We start from the raw sequence: 7,994 nt of genomic DNA, 5'->3' as shown, positions 1-7,994 counted from the left end.
GGGGCATAGCTTTAAATTAAGGGGGGGTAAGTATAGGACAGATGTTAGGGGTAGGTTCTTTACTCAGCGAGTCGTGAGTTCATGGAATGCCCTGCCAGTAGCAGTGGTGGACTCTCCCTCATTATGGGCATTTAAGCGGGCATTGGATAGGCATATGGAGGATAGTGGGCTAGTGTAGGTTAGGTGGGCTTGGATCGGCGCAACATCGAGGGCCGAAGGGCCTGTACTGCGCTGTATTCTTCTATGTTCTATGTTCTATGCTGTTTCTCGGCCCACTTCCCCAGGTGACCAAGGTCTGTAATTTCTGAGAACCTTCATCACTGTCCATGATACCGCCTCTTTTATTGTCATCAGCAAACTTACTCAATCATGCCTAGGAATTCTCATCCAAATCATTGATATAGATAACAAACAGCAATGGGCCCAGCACTGACCCCTGAGGCACTCCACTTGGCACAGACCTCTGGTCCGACAAGCATCCGTCCACTATTACCCTCTGATTCCTACCATCAAGGCAAGAAGGATGGTTCTGTCGTTATTAAAAAAAAGGAGAGCCATCATCATTAGTTGTTATTGTCTGGAAAGCAGTAGTAACATGACTTGGTGAGAGAAATGCTGCTGCTCACGCAGCGTAATGTACTAGCTGCCAGTCATGCCTCAGTGGATAGCAGTCTCTCACCTCTGATCCAAAAGGCTGGTAGTTCAAGCCTCATATGAAAATCTTCACATAGCATTTCTACACAGTTACTGGGAGAATGCTGCACCTTACACCATTAATCATCCATTTACTGAATTAGGAATCAGTCTGTGTCTTCCACAACTCTGTGTGCATTTCATAATTCAGTCCAAACTCCAGTCTAATCGCATCCTCCTGCTAACCAACTCCTGTTACTAGGGAAAAACATCTCTTGATATTTTCAAAATCATACCGTTCAGGGATGTATTACTCACCTCTGGGGCAACTGGGACTCAAACCCGGGACTTCTGGGTCAGAGATGGGGGCACTACCACTACAGGAGCACTGAAAAAAACATATGCTCCAACGACCATTTTTGCTTTCCATTATTTCTGGAGCACAGCTGTGCTTATCCTTCAAGGGACCATAGAGCACCACTTTATTGAAATGAAATTGCCAAGTTGAACTAACTTCAAGTAATTTCTTGCCGACTTATTCCTGGAGCTTTCCCAATAGGACAGTGAGTATCAATAAAATGATACTTTATGTTAAAGAATTGATGAACCTGATACTATGGGAAGATGGACAAATGTATTATAGTTGGCAGTGTCTTAAAAGCATCCAAGTTAGTGATTATTTCAGCACTTGTGGAAGGATCTGTAATTTATTCCAAAGCGATTCAACAATGGGAGAGAGAGAGAGAGAGAGAGAGAGAGGGAGATGGAGAGATTTTCACTGTGCCATGTTTCTGGTCTCACTTGTCAATGGGAAAAGTTTTCTTGAACAAAAGCTCAGCCAAGTAGCTGGGCCCTGAACAGATAAAACACGGAAATCTGTTTCGTGAGTAGTGTACAATATATTAATGAGCAAACTTGTTCCTTGTCAATCATTTCAGACACTCCAAAACTGTAGCAATTAAATGGGAAATTGGAATAAGATAGGATAATGTTTGATTTATTGAGTCATAGAGTCATACAGCACGAAAACAAACTCTTCGGTCCAACAAGTCCATGCCGACCAAGTTTCTGAAACTAAACTAGTCTCACTTGCCTGCATTTAGCCCATATCCCTCCAACCCTTTCCTACCCATGTACGTGTCCAAATGTCTTTTAAATGTTGTAACTGTACCTGCATCGACTGCTTCCACTGGCAGTTTATTCCACCCTCTGTGTTGCACCTCTGGTCCCTTTTAATTGAATAAATCAGGAGCACAGCATGTGACTATCATGGAGTTTTCCTGGAGTAGTAAACGGAGATTTTCCACATGCATTAGAACAAGTAGACTAGGTCTCAGTTTCTTATCCATAGGATAACACCTCTAACACTGCAGCACTCTTTTGGTATTTTGCTGGAGTCACAGTGTTGATTACAGCACATGAAGAAATCTTGTACTTTTGAGTGTGCTACCATTGACAGATAGAAAACAAAACGTAATTATTTCCATTTGAGAATGAAATAGGAAATAATTAGAACAGAACTTTAAAATAATTTATTCTTGAATTGAGAACAATGCAGCAATAATTACATTTCTGTGGCTTAATTAGCTAAATGAAAGCAATCAATATATCAGAAGCTACTTCAGAAATGACAATGTGTTGATGTATGTGATGATTAATTCTCAATTAATTAATTTTGCCATCATATTTGATTTGTCCTCCTCCTTGTAATCTATTACACCTTATCGAGTTTTGTCATGAAATCCATCGCTATCTATCCAATAAACAAGGGAAAGAGCTGTATGTTTTTACTTCATTTTTTATTATACTTTTTTCATGGGATGCTGATCACCTCAATATTTAGTTTCTAACCCTAGTCGCTCTTGAGAAGGTGTTAGTGAGCTGCCTGCTTGAACTGCTGCAATATAGGTGGTGTAGGGACACTGACAGTGCCATTATGAAGGGAATTGCTGCCAATACGTTGATAATATAGAATGGCGTTGAGAGTTTAAGTTGGTGGCTGAGGTGCTGTTCAAGATGAGATGCGCTGCCCTGAATTGTTGAGTTTCTTGAGTGTCACTGGAGCTACACTCAGTCAAGAAGAGGAGAATATTCCATCACAGTCCCACCTTGTCCTTGTAGATATTGGCCAGACATTGGAAACTTGGGAATTGCAATTTAAGAACAGGGATGTCTTGCAACAACTGTACAGGGTGTTGATGAGTCAGCACCTGGAATACTGTGTGCAGCTTTGGTTCCCGTTATGTAAAACAGGACGGATGGCATTACAGGCAATTCACAAGAGATTCACAAGTTTGGTTCTGGCACAGAAGGCTTGATTTATCAAGGCTGCCTAATCAGGTTGGGCCTTTATTTAATAGTGTTTAAAAGAATGGAGGGTGTGTGATCTTACTAACACAATATAAGATTCTAAGAGCACATGACAGGGTAGATAGCGAGAAGATGTTTCCACTCAAGATGGGGTGGGGTTGAATTAAGGTACACAGTTACAGAATAAGGGAGCACTCATTTAAAACTGAATTGCAAAGGAACTTCTTTTCCCAGAGGTCACTGAATTCTTTTCACTATACTCATCTGAGTACATGTGACAATGAAGCTAATTCAATTCAATTCAATTCAATTGATGGACCAAATGGCCATCTTGTGGTCTGACTTCTGATGTTCTTATTCAGGAGGTGTGTTACTGAGTGCAGAATTTCCTACTTCTGATCTGCTTTTGTCAACAAAAGAAAGACATGCATGCATCTGTTTATTATTATTTTTTCATCAGATGTTGCTGTCACTGGCTAGAACAGCACCCATGGCCATTCTCCTATTTCTAATTGCCAGTGAGAAAAATTGGCAAGTTACTTCCTTGAACTGCAGCAGCACATATGGCCTTCAATACTATTAGGGAGCATTTTTCCAGGATTTTGACCAAGCAAAAATGCAAGATTTGTAATAATGGTATCCAAGTCAAAATGGTGCATGGTATGGAAGGGAACTTGCAGCAAGTAATGCTGTTGGAAAGCGTCAGGCAAGTGAAGATTATTCTAGCACACTCTTGATTTGTAGCTTGCACATTGGGAGAAGTGAAGTGTGTCACTCACCACAGAGGTTTCATACTCTGGCACTACAGCAGCATGAGGGGCAGTTTTCAGGCATCTTTATGATGCACATGGATAATTTTATTTTGTGGGCTGTGAGCAATGAATTTGAAAAAATGTCATAAATAGGCCAAATTTAAAATTGAAAATAAAGCCTCTAGGATCTCCGAGTATACTGAATTGGAAATCAGACAGAATCTTCTTTGGAACATGTTATTCTCATTGCTATTCCTCAAAGTAGGGATTTACAAAAGCCATTGTGGACAGTGAAGGATATTTTCTGAGATTACAAAGGGATCTTAATCAAATGGATCAATGGGCTGAAAAATGGTAGGTGGAGTTCAATCTGGATAAATGTGAAGTATTGCATTTTGGTCCAACATAGAGTCATAGAGTCATAGAGATGTACAGCATAGAAACACACCCTTCGGTCCAACTTATCCATGCCGACCAGATATCCCAACCTAATCTAGTCGCATCTGCCAGCACCTGACCCACATCCCTCCAAACCCTTCCTATTCATATACCCACCCAAATGTCTCTTAAATGTTGCAATTGTACCAGCCAACACCACTTCCTCTGGCAGCTCATTCCATATACATACCACCCTCTGTGTGAAAAAGTTGCCCCTTAGGTCTCTTTTATATCTTTCCCCTCTCACGCTACACCTATGCCCTCTAGTTCTGGACTCCCCGATCCCAGGGAAAAGACTGCCTATTTACCCTATCCATGCCCCTCATAATTTTGTAAAACTCTATAAGGTCACCCCTCAGCATCCGACGCTCCAGGGAAAACAGCCCTAGCCTGTTCAGCTTCTCTCTACAGCTCAAATCCTCCAACCCTGGCAACATCCTTGTAAATCTTTTCTGAACCCTTTCAAGTTTCATAACATCATTCCGATAGGAAGGAGATCAGAATTGTTCACAGTATTCCAACAGGGCTAAGGCCAAGGGCTAAGGCTTATACAATTAATGGTATGGCCTTGGGCAGTGCTGTAGAACAGAGGGACCTAGAGTTCAGGTATATAACTCTTTGAAGTTTGTGTCACACATAGATAGGTTGGTTAAAAAGGCATCTAGCACGTTTGCCTTCATTGCTCAGTCCTTGGAGTACAGTAGATGGGAAGTCATGTTGAGGTTGTACAAGACATTAATGAGGCATCTTCTGGAGTACTGTGTCCAGTTCTTGCTGTCCAGTTATAGGAAGGTTATTATTAAACTGCTGAAAACATGTTGCTGGAAAAGCGCAGCAGGTCAGGCAGCATCTAGGGAACAGGAGAATCGACGTTTCGGGCATAAGCCCTTCTTCAGGAATCAAGCTGGACAGGACTCAGAAGAGATTTGCCAGAATGTTGCCAGATATGGAAGATTTGAGATATAAAGAAAGGCTGGATAGCTTGGACGTTTTTCACTGGAGTGTAGGAGGTTGAGAGGCAATCTTATAGAAGGTTTTCAAATAATGAGAGGTATATTGAAGGTTAATGATAGTTGTTCTTTTTCTAGGTTGGGGGATTTCAAGACTAGCGGGCACATTTATAAGGTGAGAGGAGAGGGACTTAAATAAAGACATGAGGGACAAATTTCTTTGTACACAGAGGGTGGTTTGTATGTGGAATGAACTTCCTGAGGAAGTGGTGGATGCAGTAAAATTTTTAAAAGATATTTGGAGAAATACATGAATAGGAAAGGTTGGAGAGATATGGGGTGGGAGCAGGCAGGTGGGACTAGTTTAGTTTGGGATTACATTCAGCATGGACTGGTTGGACTGAAGCGTTTGTTTCCATGCTGTATAACTCTATGAGTCAATGACACAGTGGTTTCCAAAACTATTATGGAGGAATTGTCTAACTGAATTGGTTGGGCAACCAGGCCAGATGCCAGTTTTGAAAGTATCAGAGTTGAGCACAACTGTCATCCATCCCAAGCTGAATGATATTATCCATGTGAAAACATTGAGAAAGTTCTTTTGAAATTTCCATCACTGGGAGGTGTCAGGAATGTAAAACTTGTTGTTTTTAGTGATACATCTTACGCAAATCTTTGATGGACTCAAGTACAGGAAGGTTTATAATATTTCCTGTGGGAAAGCAAGGTAAATGTTGCCTTTAGCTTGGGAAGGTAAAAAGATCAGAACAGTAATAGAAAGTACCTTAGTGGCAGAGTGTTGTTCTTGGCAAGATGGTAGATATTCTGTTTTTCGAATAAAAGGATTGGAAGTAGTTCTAAATATTCAGTTGCAAAGCACATTGAGCGCTAATTCAGTAATAAGTCACTGTGGGATAATGTACACTGTGAAATGTGTGAAAACAGACTGCGGATCAGTATTGCTGCTTGAAAACAGATGGTAGAGAATGGAGAAACCTCCAAACTGAAATAGGAGGATAGCAGCTGTCCGATTGATTTGCATGGCCCAAAACAAGAGCACTCATCTTGCACAGCAGGAGTGGTCCCTCTGGGCCAGAACATCCAGGTTCAAGTCCCACTTGCTCCATAGGTGTGTCATAATATGTCTGAACAAGGGAGGTATGGTGGCCCAGTGGTTAGCACTGCTGCCTCACAGTGCCAGGGACCTGGGTTCAATTCCACCCTTGGGCGACTGTCTGTGTGGAGTTCGCACATTCTCCCCGTGTCTGTGTGGGTTTCCTCCTGGTGCTCTGGTTTCCTCACACAGTCCAAAGATGTGCAGGTTAGGTGCACTGGCCATGAGAAATACAGGTATGTTGGGGGGGTGAGGAGGAGCTCAGTCTGGGTGGGATGCTCTTCAGAGGGTCAGAAAGGGACTGAATGGCCTGCTTCCACACTGTAGGGAATCTATGAAGTTGATTGGAAAGGGGGAAGCTCTAAGAAATTGTTGGATGTTCCGAAGACTCGATTCTCTTAGCAAAGAAACAATTTTTTTAATGATTGCGTCCAATCATTTATTCAAAAAGAAAAAATGGAATTTATTATCATCTAATAAAGTCTGAAGAGCTGCTTAACAGCAAATGAAAGGAGGGAACAGGTGATGGATATATTAATGAAATATTGGGCGAAAAAACTGCAGATACTGTCAATCAGAAACAAGGCTTGGCCCATTATCCCTTGAAACATTTCTTATTCATGTACTTATCCAAATGTCTTTTAAATGTTGTAACTGTACCCATTTCTTCTGGAACTTCATTCCACACACAAACCACTCTGTGTGAAAAAAGTTGCCCCTCATGTCTACTTTAAATCTTTCTCCTCTCACCTTAAAAATATGCCCCCTTAGTCTTGAAATCCCCCACTCTTGGGAAAAGACACCTGCCATTCACCTTATCCATATCTCTGATCATTTTGTAAACCTCTATAGTGTCACCTTTCAACTTCCTACGCTCCAGTGAGTCCCAGCCTATCCAGCTTCTCCCGATACTCAAACCTTCTAATCCTGGCTACATCCTGGTAAATCTCTTTTGAACCTACTCCAGCTTAATAATAATATTCTTATAACAGGGTCACCAGAACTGGACACAGTACTCCTGAAGAGACCTCACCAGCATCTTGTACAACCTCAACATGACGTCCCAACTTCTAGAATGAAAGGTCGAAGCAATGAAGGCAAGTGTGCCAAATGCCTCGTTAACCACCCTATCTATATGTGACACAAACTTCAAAGAATTATGAAACTGAACCTCTCTATTCTACAACACTGCTCAAGGCCCTACTTTTCATGAACTGACATGTCAAAGCAATAGTTTTCCTTTGCATGTTATAAATTAACATAATTACATCATATCTGGCTTTTATTGTGTTTCAAGTTTGCAGAAGCTGGAACCTGGAACCTAGATGATGTTGCTGGCTTTTTATTTTAGTGCTGCAGCGCTCACCCATCATTCACATCCTGCCAATTGCAATGTGTATAACTACAGGAAGCAAGCAACAAACAGAGCTGAATTCACGTACCAAGAGTAAAGAACACTTTTTGAAAGAAGTCCAATAATGAAAGGCAATAAAATTGAAAATTCTGAGCAAGAAATAAATGCTGTCAATTTGAAAATACTGAATGGACAGTCAAAAGGTGTGAACTTGTGTTATGGAGAAATGCAGGAATACAGCACCCTATCATGAAACATCATTCAACTGAAAGATTATGACGACATTGTAAACTGGAAAAGCAAGACCAAGTCATTCACTCAAATGTTGAGCTGAAATGTCAATGCAACCCAACCACTTATGACAGGCACCCACTGAGTCTTAAGGGTCTTGTGTCCAATGCCCACCTCCAGTGCCCATTTCATAGAACATAGAACATTGAAGA

This window comes from Chiloscyllium plagiosum, chromosome 40 (genome assembly GCF_004010195.1).
Source record: "Chiloscyllium plagiosum isolate BGI_BamShark_2017 chromosome 40, ASM401019v2, whole genome shotgun sequence".
Taxonomy (NCBI): domain Eukaryota; kingdom Metazoa; phylum Chordata; class Chondrichthyes; order Orectolobiformes; family Hemiscylliidae; genus Chiloscyllium; species Chiloscyllium plagiosum.
The sequence above is the reverse complement of the archived record's forward strand: the minus strand, read 5'-3'. Positions refer to the sequence as shown.